At 60.4% G+C, this 15,000-nt stretch overlaps 1 non-coding gene across 1 annotated transcript; it reads left to right on the top strand.

Annotated features, from left to right (window-relative positions):
- The first annotated feature begins 10,335 nt into the window (after positions 1-10,335).
- LOC131867436 (5S ribosomal RNA) lies at positions 10,336-10,454 on the top strand. Its single transcript, XR_009365989.1, has one exon. It is a non-coding gene; the product is annotated as a 5S ribosomal RNA (ribosomal RNA).
- The last annotated feature ends 4,546 nt before the right edge of the window (positions 10,455-15,000 follow it).

The raw sequence follows: 15,000 nt of genomic DNA, 5'->3' as shown, positions 1-15,000 counted from the left end.
GCAGCCAAGAAAGCAATCAGGGCTCGAGGCAAGGGATGCATCAAGGATAGCAATCATGTTGTGAGGCGAGATTCCAAAGGCTAAACGTGAGAGGCTGCAGGGTCGACTCAGAGAGGTCTATGCATGTGAGAGGCTGAAAGCAAGGTCGACTCGGAGCGGTCTATGCATCGGGCGCGCTTGGGGCGACTACCAGTGCCAACCCCTTATCCCGCGACGCGTCCGACAAAGAGAACGTTCCAAGGCGGCAGAGGAGGTTACCAGCCGAAGGATGCAGTAGCAATAACAGGTATAGTTCCGCGGCGGCCGAGAAGACTCACCGCATAGGAATCGGGATGCGAGGCGAGGGATGCGGCGGGAAGGCCCCGACGGCTAAACGGAAGAGGCTGCAGGGCCGCCTCGGAATGGTCCAAGCATCGGATGCGATTGGGACGACTACCAGTGCCAACCCCTTATCCCGCGATGCGTCCGATACACAGATAGTTCCAAGGCGGCCGAGGAGCCTCACCGCATATCAATCGGGGTGCGAGGCGAGGGATGGGGCGGGAAGGCCCCAACGGCTAGACGGAAGAGGCTTCAGGGCCACCTCGGAATGGTCCAAGCATCGGACGCGCTTGGGGCGACTGCCAGTGCCAACCCCTTATCCCGCGATGCGTCCGATACACAGATGGTTCCAAGGCGGCCGAGGAGCCTCACCGCATAGCAATCGGGGGTGCGAGGCGAGGGATGGGGCGGGAAGGCCCCAACGGCTAGACGGAAGAGGCTTCAGGGCCGCCTAGGAATGGTCCAAGCATCGGACACGCTTGGGGCGACTACCAGTGACAGCCCCCTATCCCGCGATGCGTCCGATACGAAGATGGTTCCAAGGCGGCCGAGGAGCCTCACCGCATAGCAATCGGGGTGCGAGGTGGGGGATGCGGCGAGATGGCCCCAACGGCTAGACGGAAGAGGCCACAGGGCCGCGTCGGAATAGTCCAAGCATCGGACGCGCTTGGGGCGACTACCAGTGACAACCCCTTATCCCGCGATGCGTCCGATACGAAGATAGTTCCAAGGCGGCCGAGGAGCCTCACCGCATAGCAATCGGGGTGCGAGGTGGGGGATGCAGCGAGATGGCCCCAACGGCTAGACGGAAGAGGCTGCAGGGCCGCCTCGGAATAGTCCAAGCATCGGACGCGCTTGGGGCCACTACCAGTGACAACCCCTTATCCCGCGATGCGTCCGATACGAAGATAGTTCCAAGGCGGCCGAAGAGCCTCACCGCATAGCAATCGGGGTGCGAGGTGGGGGATGCGGCGAGATGGCCCCAACGGCTAGACGGAAGAGGCCACAGGGCCGCCTCGGAATAGTCCAAGCATCGGACGCGCTTGGGGCGACTACCAGTGACAACCCCTTATCCCGCGATGCGTCCGATACGAAGATAGTTCCCAGGCGGCCGAGGAGCCTCACCGCATAGCAATCGGGGTGCGAGGCGAGGGATGCGGCGAGATGGCCCCAAAGGCTAGACGGAAGAGGCTGCAGGGCTGCCTCGGAATAGTCCAAGCATCGGACGCGCTTGGGGCGACTACCACTGCCAACCCCTTATCCCGCGATGCGTCCGATACACAGATAGTTCCGAGGCGGCCGAGGAGGTGGGGGATGCAGCGAGATGGCCCCAACGGCTAGACGGAAGAGGCTGCAGGGCCGCCTCGGAATAGTCCAAGCATCGGACGCGCTTGGGGCGACTACCAGTGACAACCCCTTATCCCGCGATGCGTCCGATACACAGATAGTTCCGAGGCGGCCAAGGAGCCTCACCGCATAGCAATCGTGGTGCGAGGTGGGGGATGCGGCGAGATGGCCCCAACGGCTAGACGGAAGAGGCTGCAGGGCCGCCTCGGAATGGTCCAAGCATCGGATGCGCTTGGGGCGACTACCACTGCCAACCCCTTATCCCGCGATGCGTCCGATACACAGATAGTTCCAAGGCGGCCGAGGAGCCTCACAGCATAGCAATCAGGGTGCGAGGCGAGGGATGCGGCGAGAAAGCCCCAACGGCTAGAGGGAAGAGGCTTCAGGTCCGCCTCGGAATGGTCCAAGCATCGGACGCGCTTGGGGCGACTACCAGTGACAACCCCTTATCCCGCGACGCGTCCGATACACAGATAGTTCCAAGGCGGCCGAGGAGCCTCACCGCATAGCAATCGGGGTGCGAGGCGAGGGATGCGGCGAGAAGGACCCAACGGCTACACGGAAGAGGCTTCGGGGCCGCCTCGGAATGGTCCAAGCATCGGACGCGCTTGGGGCGACTACCAGTGACAACCCCTTATCCCGCGACGCGTCCGATACACAGATAGTTCCAAGGCGGCCGAGGAGCCTCACCGCATAGCAATCGGGGTGCGAGGCGAGGGATGCGGCGAGAAGGACCCAACGGCTACACGGAAGAGGCTTCGGGGCCGCCTCGGAATGGTCCAAGCATCGGACGCGCTTGGGGCGACTACCAGTGACAACCCCTTATCCCGCGACGCGTCCGATACACAGATAGTTCCAAGGCGGCCGAGGAGCCTCACCGCATAGCAATCGGGGTGCGAGGCGAGGGATGCGGCGAGAAGGACCCAACGGCTAGACGGAAGAGGCTTCGGGTCCGCCTCGGAATGGTCCAAGCATCGGACGCGCTTGGGGCGACTACCAGTGACAACCCCTTATCCCGCGACGCGTCCGATACACAGATAGTTCCAAGGCGGCCGAGGAGCCTCACCGCATAGCAATCGGGGTGCGAGGCGAGGGATGCGGCGAGAAGGACCCAACGGCTAGACGGAAGAGGCTTCGGGTCCGCCTCGGAATGGTCCAAGCATCGGACGCGCTTGGGGCGACTACCAGTGACAACCCCTTATCCCGCGACGCGTCCGATACACAGATAGTTCCAAGGCGGCCGAGGAGCCTCACCGCATAGCAATCGGGGTGCGAGGCGAGGGATGCGGCGAGAAGGACCCAACGGCTAGACGGAAGAGGCTTCGGGTCCGCCTCGGAATGGTCCAAGCATCGGACGCGCTTGGGGCGACTACCAGTGACAACCCCTTATCCCGCGACGCGTCCGATACACAGATAGTTCCGAGGCGGCCGAGGAGCCTCACCGCATAGCAATCGGGGTGCGAGGCGAAGGATGCGGCGAGAAGGACCCAACGGCTAGACGGAAGAGGCTTCGGGTCCGCCTCGGAATGGTCCAAGCATCGGACGCGCTTGGGGCGACTACCAGTGACAACCCCTTATCCCGCGACGCGTCCGATACACAGATAGTTCCAAGGCGGCCGAGGAGCCTCACCGCATAGCAATCGGGGTGCGAGGCGAGGGATGCGGCGAGAAGGACCCAACGGCTAGACGGAAGAGGCTTCAGGGCCGCCTCGGAATGGTCCAAGCATCGAACGCGCTTGGGGCGACTACCAGTGACAACCCCTTATCCCGCGACGCGTCCGATACACAGATAGTTCCGAGGCGGCCGAGGAGCCTCACCGCATAGCAATCGGGGTGCGAGGCGAGGGATGCGGCGAGAAGGACCCAACGGCTAGACGGAAGAGGCTTCAGGGCCGCCTCGGAATGGTCCAAGCATCGGACGCGCTTGGGGCGACTACCAGTGACAACCCCTTATCCCGCGACGCGTCCGATACACAGATAGTTCCGAGGCGGCCGAGGAGCCTCACCGCATAGCAATCGGGGTGCGAGGCGAGGGATGCGGCGAGAAGGACCCAACGGCTAGACGGAAGAGGCTTCAGGGCCGCCTCGGAATGGTCCAAGCATCGGACGCGCTTGGGGCGACTACCAGTGACAACCCCTTATCCCGCGACGCGTCCGATACACAGATAGTTCCGAGGCGGCCGAGGAGCCTCACCGCATAGCAATCGGGGTGCGAGGCGAGGGATGCGGCGAGAAGGACCCAACGGCTAGACGGAAGAGGCTTCAGGGCCGCCTCGGAATGGTCCAAGCATCGGACGCGCTTGGGGCGACTACCAGTGACAACCCCTTATCCCGCGACGCGTCCGATACACAGATAGTTCCGAGGCGGCCGAGGAGCCTCACCGCATAGCAATCGGGGTGCGAGGCGAGGGATGCGGCGAGAAGGACCCAACGGCTAGACGGAAGAGGCTTCAGGGCCGCCTCGGAATGGTCCAAGCATCGGACGCGCTTGGGGCGACTACCGTTGCCAACCCCTTATCCCGCGATGCGTCTGATACACAGATAGTTCCGAGGCGGCCGAGGAGCCTCACCGCATAGCAATCGGGTTGCGAGGCAGATTATTGGGAAGGGAACCCCCTGGGATGCGGCTCAAGCAGTGCCCAAAGGGACTGGAATGCGGAATCACATCGAGAGACCCAAATGCTATACGAGGGCTCAAATCGAATTATCGATTTGGCCACGACATGGACGCATCGGAACGACTACCTTTGCCGAACCACTCGCAATTGCATCCATACCGAAACCAATAGACATTTCCGTTAGAGCCCTCGCATAGCATTCGGGAATCTCGCATGCCCCTCTAAATCGACCAATGCTGGCGCTCAATGAAAATCCGAGCGCTACCACCGTTCGAGCGCCAGCATTGGTCGAGTTAGAGGGGCACGGGGGAGAATGCTCCAGTCAACACCTCCCCTATATAAGTTATTTGTCCGATTCTCGCACAACCGTAGTCTGCCTCGTCGAATCAAACAACGGTCCCAGATTCCGACTTCCGTTCCGTAGAGACCCAAAAGCTAGATGGAGGCTCGCAAGAAAGAGAGTCGGCGCATAGCAATCGGGTTTCTCGAACGTTTAGGGACCGAGCTCACTTGCGGATAGGGCAAAATCCGCCAAGCAACCCAAAAGCTAGACGGGGGCTCGAATCGAATCGCCTAGGCGGCCACAACAACGACGTGTTGGATCGACTACCAGTGCCAAACCATTCAGCAAGACTAGTCTGTGTCGAGGCCGGATAGAGATTCTCAGAGAGCGCCCGCATAGCATTTAGGAGACCTGCCGCGTCCCTCACACTCGACAAATGGTGGTGCACGTTTATAAATCCGAGCGATCCCAACCCTTTCAAGCACCAACATCGGTCGAGATAGAGGGGCACGGAGGGGGCTGCGTGAGACAACACAGTCCCCTATATAAGTTATTTGTCCGATTCTCACACATCCGAAGAATGGTCATCAAATCGGACAACAGCCCAAACTTCCGACTTCCGTCCCAGAAAGCCCAAGAGCTATCTAAAACGTTCATGGCCGGAACTCGATCGCGGCTATACCAGTCCGCCAAGCAACCCAAAAGCTAGACTGGAGCTCTAGTCGAATCACCTCTGTGGCCATTGCAAGGACGTGTTGGAGCGACTACCATTGCCGAACCATTCCGCAGGTCGAGTCCATACCAAGGCCGCATAGAGATTCACGATGAGCTCCTGCATAGCAATCAGGAGACTTGCCGTGTCCATCACAATCGATAAATCCTGGTGCAAGATTTTTGCATCCGAGCGCTCCAACCAGTCGAGCACCAGCATCAATCGACATAAACGGGCACGGGGGGAGGATGCTCGAGAACACTACCTCCCCTATATAAGTTATTTGTCCGATTCTCAAGCAGCCGAAGTCTGGTCATCGAATCGGGTCAAAGACCACAACTTCCGACTTTACCCACAATGCAAGTCATCGAATCGAACATCGGCCCCCGAGTCGGACTCCATGCGTATGTCAGGTCATCGGACCCAAATTCCGCCTTCCTGCGCATGGCGGGCCATCAATATCAACTCGGTCATCGGACCCAAACTCCGCCTTTTTGCGTATGGCACGCCTTCAAATCGGTCATCGGACCCAAATTCCGCCTTCCTGTGCATGGCGGGCCATCAACATCAACTCGGTCATCGGACCCAAATTCCGCCTTTCTGCGCATGGCACGCCATCAACTCGGTCATCGGACCCAAATTCCGCCTTCCTGCGCATGGCAGGTCATCGGACACAAATTCAGACCTCGCCAATATGCCTACGTATCGAATCGGTCATCGGACCCAACTTCCGACTTCATCCATACTGTAGGGTCTTTGAGGTTGGCGCGGTGCGCTCAACCCAGGGAGTCGACCCATCGAAGAGTGCACTTTTGGAGGGCACTTTTTGGAGGGCACTTTTCTGCGCTCCAAAGGTGCGCACTTTTGGAGGGCACTTTTTGGAGGGCACTTTTCTGCGCTCCAAAGGTGCGCACTTTTGGAGGGCACTTTTTGGAGGGCACTTTTCTGCGCTCCAAAGGTGCGCACTTTTGGAGGGCACTTTTTGGAGGGCACTTTTCTGCGCTCCAAAGGTGCGCACTTTTGGAGGGCACTTTTTGGAGGGCACTTTTCTGCGCTCCAAAGGTGCGCACTTTTGGAGGGCACTTTTTGGAGGGCACTTTTCTGCGCTCCAAAGGTGCGCACTTTTGGAGGGCACTTTTTGGAGGGCACTTTTCTGCGCTCCAAAGGTGCGCACTTTTGGAGGGCACTTTTTGGAGGGCACTTTTCTGCGCTCCAAAGGTGCGCACTTTTGGAGGGCACTTTTTGGAGGGCACTTTTCTGCGCTCCAAAGGTGCGCACTTTTGGAGGGCACTTTTGTGCACTCCAAAGGTGCGCACTTTTGGAGGGCACTTTTCCTGTGCTCCAAAGGTGCACACCTAGGTGAGCACCTTCGACCACACCTTGTAGCACACCAAACTCTGACTTTCGACTTCATCCGCAATGCAGGGTCTTTGAGGTTGGCGCAATGCGCACAACCAGGGGAGTCGACCCATCAAACCCAACACCTCCCCTATATAAGCTATTTGTCTGATTCTCATACATGCGTAGCCTGCAGGAGCAATTAGGACATCGACCCCAACTTTCGGCTTCTAAACGAAAACAAGGTCTTTGAGGTTGGTGTAATGCGAACAACTAGGGGAGTCAACCCATCAAACCCAACACCTCCCCTATATAAGCTATTTGTCTGATTCTCATACATGTGTAGTCTACAGGAGCAATTAGGACATCGACCCCAACTTTTGACTTCTTAACGAAAACAAGGTCTTTGAGGTTGACGTAATGCGCACAACCAGGGGAGTCGACCCATCAAACCCAACACCTCCCCTATATAAGCTATTTGTCCGATTCTCATACATGTGTAGCCTGCAGGAGCCATTAGGACATTGACCCCAACTTTTGACTTCTTAACGAAAACAAGGTCTTTGAGGTTGGCGTAATGCGCACAACCAAGGGAGTTGACCCATCAAACCCAACACCTCCCCTATATAAGCTATTTGTCTGATTCTCATACATGTGTAGCCTGCAACAACGATTAGGACATCCACCCCAACTTCTGAATTCGTCTGCGTTGACCGCACCAAAGGTGCACGCCTTGGTGCTCACCAAAATCCGACTTCCGACTTCTTCTGCTATGCGGGGTCTTTGAGGTTGGCGCAGTGCGCACAACCAGGGGAGTCAACCCACCGAATGCAACACCTCCCCTATATAAGCTATTTGTCTGATTCTCATACATGCGTAGACTGCAGCAATGATTAGGACATCCACCCCAACTTTTGACTTCTTAAACAAGACAGGGTCTTTGAAGTTGGTGCAGTGCACACAACCAGGGGAGTCGACCCATCAAACGCAACACCTCCCCTATATAAAGCTATTTGTCCGATTCTCATACGTGTAGTCTGCAGCAGCGATTAGGACATCGACCCCAACTTCCGAATTCGTTTGCATTGACCGCACCAAAGGTGCACGCCTTGGTGTGCACCCTGGAGTGCACTTTGGTGCTCACCTCGGTGCACACTTTGGTGTGCACCTCGGTGTGCACCAAAGGTGCGCACCTTGGAGCGCACCAAAGGTGTACACTTTGGAGCGCACCACATAGGGTCTTTGAGAGGTTGGCGCAGTGCGCACACCAAGGTGGGTGTTGAGGTGCGTGCCGAGGTGGGTGGGTGCTAGGGTGCGCTCCATGGTGGGTGCCAGGGTGGGTGCGTGCTAGGGTGGATTCCAAAGAGGGTCATAGGGTGGGTGCCAAGGTGGGTTGGTGATATAGTGGGTTCAAAGGTGGGTACTAGGGTGGGTTCCAAGGTGGGTCACAAGTTGGGTGCCAGGATGCGTGGGTGTTAGGTTGGGTGCCAAGGTGGGCTCCTGCGTGGGTGGGTGCTAGGGTGGGTTTCAAGGTGGACGCGAGGGCGGGTGCCAAGGTGGGTAACAAGTTGGGTGTTAGGATGGGTGAGTGCTAGAGTGGGTGCCAAGGTGGGTGGGTGCTAAGGTGGATGCCAAGGTGGTTCACAGGGTGGGTGGGTTCTAGGGTGAGTTCCAAGGTGGGTCACAGGTTCAGTGCTAGGGTGGGTGTCAAGGCGGGTGTCGAGGTGCCTGGGTGCTAGGGTGTGGATGCCAATGTGGGTCATAGGGTGGGTACTAGGGTGGGCTGCAATGTGGGTGCCAAGGTGGGTAACATGCTCGGTGGGTTCTAAATTGGGTGCCAGGGTGGGTGTGCACCCACCTTGCCCGAGGTGGGTGCCAAGGTGCCAGTGTGGGTGGGTGCTAAGGTGGATGCCAAGGTGGGTGAGAAGGTGGGTGATAGGTTGAGTGGTAGGATGGGTGGGTGCCAAGATGGGTCACAGGGTGGGTGCAAGGGTGGGTAGGTGCTAGGGTTGGTGTCAGGGTGGGTGGGTGCTAGGTTGGGTTCCAAGGTGGGTGCGAGGGTGAGTGTCAAGGTGGGTCACAGGTTAGGTGCTAGGATGGGTGAGTGCTAGGGTGCAAAGGTGCCAGGGTGGGTGCTAGGATGGGTCGATGCTAGGGTGAGTGGCAAGGTGGGTCCACAAGTGTCAAGGTGGGTGCCGAGGTGGGTGCCAAGTCGGCGACTGCTATGGTGGATGCCAAGGTGGGTCACGGGGTGGGTGCCAAGTTGCTAGGTTGGGTTCCAAGGTGGGTGCCAACGTGGGTGCTAGGGTGCGTGGGTTAAAGGGTGTGTCACAACGTGGGTGCCAGGATGGGTGCGCACCCACACTGGCCAAGACGGGTGCGGGTGCAAGGTTGGGTTCCAAGCCCGGTCACAGGCTGGGTGCTAGGATGGGTGGGTGCCAAGGTGGGCACCAGGGTGGGTGCACCCACCCTGGCCAAGGTGGGTCACGGGGTGGGTCCTAGGGTGGGTAACGGGGTGGGTACTAAGGTGCGTGCCAAGGTGGGTCATAGGGTGGGTGCCAAGGTGGGCACCAGGGTGGGTGTGCACCAACCCTAGCCAGGGTAGGTCACGGGGTGGTTGTCGGGGTGGGCGTCAAGGAGCCAAGGTGGGTGGCAAGTAGCCAAGTTGCGTGCCAAGGTGGGTGTCGGGGTGGGTGCCAAGGATCCAAGGTGGGTGCCAAGGAACCAAGGTGGGTGTCTGGGTGGGTGCCGAGGTGGGAGCCAGGGTGGGTCCCAAGGTGAGTGCAAAGGTGGGTGCCAGGGTCAAGGTGAGTGCCAATGTGGGTTCCAAGGTGCCAGGGTCAGGGTGAGTGCCAATGTGGGTTCAAAGGTGCTAAGTTGGGTGCGAGGTTGGGTGCGAGGGTGGGTGGGTGCCAAGGTGTGCTAGGTGGAAGCCCGGGTGGGTCGGCATCCCATGGGTGTCGAGTTGGGTGCCTGATGGGTGCTTCTTGTCAAGTTTTAGTCGTCGGGACTCATTTCGAGCCTTAGAGGTCGTTTCTTGTCCGGTTGCCCTGTCTTCGACCTGGGAACCCAATTTTGGTCCTCGGGTCCCATTTTTTTTTGTCTCGCATCCCACTTTTGGCCTGTGGCCTTTTCGGGGTCGATTCTCGTTTTGGGCATCAGAGCATGTTTCTTCTCCTAAAACCCAATATTTGTTTATTAAGTCTCGGAACACATTTTTGTTCTCGTGGACCCATCATGGGTCTTGGAACGCATTTGTGGTCCTTGGGTCCCATTTTGCATCCCGAAACTTGTGTTTTGGTGCTTGATCCCTATTTTGGGTGCCCACCTTGCACCAAGTGCGCACCCGGGGCAAACCGAGCGCCTTGGTGCACCGGGGCAAGATCGAGCGTGCACCCGAGGCGCCCCGAACATGCACCAAGGTGCACTCGGCCCACATGTGAGCGCAGGTCGTTGCGCCCGAGGTGGTGTGTGGGCACCGCGTTGCAGACGGGACACTGCACGCACACGACGCCCCCTCCAGGTGCACGCACGTAGGCCGGGCCGGGTGCACACCCGACGCCCTAGCAAGGTGCGCGCACCCGGGCAGGGCTCACACTTGGCGAACGGGGCGCACTTCGCGAGGGAGGGTGTGCACCTCGACGGGGGTGGGTGGCCGGGGTGGATTCGCACGTGGGTCGCGGTTTGCTAAGTACACACTGCGACAAGCTCATAACGGGTGCGATCATACCAGCGTTAGTGCACCGGATCCCATCAGAACTCCGCAGTTAAGCGCGCTTGGGCCGGAGTAGTACTGGGATGGGTGACCTCCCGGGAAGTCCCGGTGTTGCACCCTTTTTTAGTTTTTCGCCGGGCGTCGCAATGCTATTTGAATAAACCTTTTGCCCGTTTGCGTTCTCGTCGGGGCCGGGCCGGGCCGGGGTGCGCTGCCCGCACTACCGCGCGCGCGGGGGCGACACCGAGCGCGCACCCGAGGCGCCCCGAGCACACAGGCCACGGTGCAACCCGGGCGTTGTGCGCGCACCCCGGTGCGCCCGAGGTGCTGCGCGCGCACCCAGGTGAAATCGGTGTGCACCTCGGCCAGTGCGCGCTCGGTCGAGTCGCGCACGTTGGCCAAGGTGCACGGTGATGTTTCTTACTCTAAGGTTCCGCACCAGACGCCCGGGACAGGTGAGCGAAGCTGGGCGGGGCCGGGTGCGCGGCCGGGGCAGGTGCACGCAGCTGGAGAGAGCTTTGGAGCACACTTCGGAGCGCACCAATGATGCGCTCCATTCAAAAGTTTCCTGAAAAGGCAAAAAAAGTTGAGATTATAGAATTTCCCACTTGAGAGATTGTAAAAAAAAAAAATTTAAAATGAAGGAAACGCGGGTGCCAAGGTGTGCGCAGCCCAGCCAAGGTGTGCGCACCAAGGCGCCCACCCTGGCGAAGGTGCACGCAAGGTGCGCACCCGAGGCAAACCGGACAATTAACCCAACTTTCGACTTCGCGCGCACCTTGGAGCGCACTTCGGAGCGCTCCTTGGTGCGCACCAATCTTGGGCACCTCGGAGTGCACCATGGCGCCCACCAAGGTGCGCACCCGGGGCAAACCGAGCTCCGACTTCGTGCGCACCTTGGAGCGCACGAAAGGTGCGCACCATGGCGCCCACCAAGGTGCGCAGCCCAGCCAAGGCGTGCGCATCAAGGTGCGCACCCTGGCGAAGGTGCGCACCCGGGGCAAACCGAGCTCCGACTTCGTGCGCACCTTGGAGCGCACAAAAGGTGCGCAACCCAGCCAAGGTGTGCGCACCCCGGTCAAACCGAGCTCCGAATCGTGCGCACCAGAGGTGCACGCCATCGTGCGCACCTTGGAGCACACTTCGGAGCCCTCCTTGGTGCGCGCCGATGTTGCGCACCTCGGAGCGCACCCGGGGAAAACAATGCAATTAACCCGACTTTCGACTTCGTGGGCACCTCGGAGCGCTCTCGGGTTCGCACCTCGGAGCACACCGAGGTGCGCACCTTTGATGCGCTGCCTTCACCAATTTCCAGAAAAGGCAAGAAAACATTGAGAAGGTGTGCGCACCGAGGTGCCCACCCTGGCGAAGGTGCACGCGAGGTGCGCACCCGGGGCAAACCGGGCTCCGACTTCGTGCACGCCGCACCTTGGAGCACACTTCGGAGCGCTCCTTGGTGCGCACCAGGGCGCGCAACCCAGCCGAGGTGCCCACCCCGGCGAAGGTGCACGCGAGGTGCGCACCCGGGGCAAACCGGGCTCCGACTTCGTGCACGCCATGGTGCCCACCGCGGCGAAGGTGCACGCGAGGTGCGCACCCGGGGCAAACCGGGCTCCGACTTCGTGCACGCCGCACCTTGGAGCACACTTCGGAGCGCTCCTTGGTGCGCACCATGGTGCCCACCAGGGCGCGCAACCCCGCCGAAGGTGCACGCGAGGTGCGCACCCGGGGCAAACCGGGCTCCGACTTCGTGCACGCCGCACCTTGGAGCACACTTCGGAGCGCTCCTTGGTGCGCACCATGGTGCCCACCAAGGCGCGCAACCCCGCCGAAGGTGCACGCGAGGTGCGCACCCGGGGCAAACCGGGCTCCGACTTCGTGCACGCCATGGTGCGCACCGCGGCGAAGGTGCGCACCCGGGGCAAACCGGGCTCCGACTTCGTGCACGCCGCACCTTGGAGCACACTTCGGAGCGCTCCTTGGTGCGCACCAGGGCGCGCAACCCAGCCGAGGTGCCCACCCCGGCGAAGGTGCACGCGAGGTGCGTACCCGGGGCAAACCGGGCTCCGACTTCGTGCACGCCGCACCTTGGAGCACACTTCGGAGCGCTCCTTGGTGCGCACCATGGTGCCCACCAGGCCGCGCAACCCAGCCAAGGTGTGCGCACCAAGGTGCACGCGAGGTGCGCACCCGGGGCAAACCGGGGTCCGACTTCGTGCACGCCGCACCTTGGAGCACACATCGGGGCGCTCCCGGGTTCGCACCGGCGTTGCGCACCGTGGTGGGCACCTCGGAGCACACCAAGGTGGGCAGCGAGGTGCGCACCTTTGATGCGATGCCTTCACTAATTTCCATAAAAGGCAAAAAAAAAACGAGATTTTAAAATTTCCGTTTTGAAAGATAGTGAGAAAAAGGGAATGCTGGTGCCATCTTGAGCCCGCCCTGGTGCGCAGCCCAGCCAAGGTGTGCGCACCAAGGTGCCCACCCTGGCGAAGGTGCGCGCCCGGGCAATTAACCCAACTTCCAACTTCGCGCGCGCCAGGGTGGGAGCGCACCCAACAACCGGGCCTGGGAAGAGCCAATGCGAGAAACCCCACCAAACGCTCTGACAAAAAAAGAGGGGGCGCTCCAGTAACCCCGCTTCGGAGCGCACCCTGGGCAAACCCAGCCAAGGTGCCCACCCCGGCCAAGGTGCAGGCGAGGTGCGCACCCGGGGCAAACCGGGCTCCGACAACGTGCACGCCGCACCTTGGAGCACACTTCGTAGCGCTCCCGGGTGCGCACCTCAGAGCACACCAAGGTGGGCAGCGAGGTGCGCACCTTTGATGCGCTGCCTTCACTAATTTCCAGAAAAGGCAAAAAAAAAAGGAGATTTTAAAATTTCCGTTTTGAAAGATAGTGAAAAAAACGGAACGCGCGTGCCATCTTGAGCCCGCCCTGGTGCGCAGCCCAGGTAAGGTGCCCACCCTGGCAAAGGTGCGCACCCGGGCAATTAACCCTACTTCCGACTTCGTGCGCGCCAGGGTGGCAACCGGGCCTCGGAAGAGCCAATGCGAGAAACCCCACCAAACGCTCCGACAAAAAAAGAGGCGGCGCTCCAATAACCCCGCTTCGGAGCGCAGCCGGGGCAAACCCAGCCAAGGTGCCCACCCCGACGAAGGTGCACGCGAGGTGCGCACCCGGGGCAAACCGGGCTCCGACAACGTGCACGCAGCACCTTGGAGCACACTTCGAAGCACTCCCGGGTGCCCACCGGCGTTGCGCACCGTGGTGGGCAGCGAGGTGCGCACCTTTGATGCGCTGCCTTCACTAATTTCCAGAAAAAGGCAAAAAAAAATGAGATTTTAAAATTTCCGTTTTGAAAGATAGTGAAAAAAAAGGAACGCGGGTGCCATCTTGAGCCCGCCCTGGTGCGCAGCCCAGGCAAGGCATGCGCACCAAGGTGCCCACCCGAGGTGCACACCCGGGGCAAACCGGGCTCCGACTTCGTGCAGGCCGCACCTTGGAGCACACTTCGGAGCGCTCCTTGGTGCGCACCATGGTGCCCACCAGGGCGCGCAACCCAGCCAAGGTCTGCACACCAAGGTGCCCACCCCGGCGAAGGTGCACGCGAGGTGCGCACCCGGGGCAAACCGGGCTCCGACTTCGTGCACGCCATGGTGCCCACCGCGGCGAAGGTGCACGCGAGGTGCGCACCCGGGGCAAACCGGGCTCCGACTTCGTGCACGCCGCACCTTGGAGCACACTTCGGAGCGCTCCTTGGTGCGCACCATGGTGCCCACCAGGGCGCGCAACCCAGCCAAGGTGTGCGCACCAAGGTGCACGCGAGGTGCGCACCCGGGGCAAACCGGGGTCCGACTTCGTGCACGCCGCACCTTGGAGCACACATCGGAGCGCTCCCAGGTTCGCACCAGCGTTGCGCACCTTTGATGCGCTGCCTTCACTAATTTCCAGAAAAGGCAAAAAAAAACGAGATTTTAAAATTTCCGTTCTGAAAGATAGTGAAAAAAACGGAACGCGGGTGCCATCTTGAGCCCTTCCTGGTGCGCAGCCCAGGCAAGTTGTGCGCACCAAGGTGCCCACCCTGGCGGAGGTGCGCGCCCGGGGCAATCCGGGCTCCGACTTCGTGCACTGCATGGTGCCCACCAAGGCGCGCAACCCAGCCAAGGTGCCCACCGCAGCGAAGGTGCACGCGAGGTGCGCACCCGAGGTGCACACCCGGGGCAAACCGGGCTCCGACTTCGTGCACGCCGCACCTTGGAGCACACTTCAGAGCGCTCCTTGGTGCGCACCAGGGCGCGCAACCCAACCAAGGTCTGCACACCAAGGTGCTCACCCCGGCGAAGGTGCACGCGAGGTGCGCACCCGGGGCAAACCGGGCTCGGACTTCGTGCACGCCGCACCTTGGAGCACACATCGGAGCGCTCCCGGGTTCGCACCAGCATTGCGCACCTTTGATGCGCTGCCTTCACTAATTTCCAGAAAAGGCAAAAAAAAAAAAAAAAAAACGAGATTTTAAAATTTCCGTTTTGAAAGATAGTGAAAAAAACGGAACGCGGGTGCCATCTTGAGCCCGCCCTGGCGAAGGTGCGCACCCGAGGCAAACCGGGCAATTAACCCAACTTCCGATTTCGTGCACGCCAGGGTGGGTGCGCACCCAACAACC

The sequence above is a fragment of the Cryptomeria japonica genome, unplaced genomic scaffold (genome assembly GCF_030272615.1).
Source record: "Cryptomeria japonica unplaced genomic scaffold, Sugi_1.0 HiC_scaffold_172, whole genome shotgun sequence".
In the NCBI taxonomy this organism is placed as follows: Eukaryota; Viridiplantae; Streptophyta; class Pinopsida; order Cupressales; family Cupressaceae; genus Cryptomeria; species Cryptomeria japonica.
This window is presented reverse-complemented; position numbering and strand designations above follow the sequence as displayed.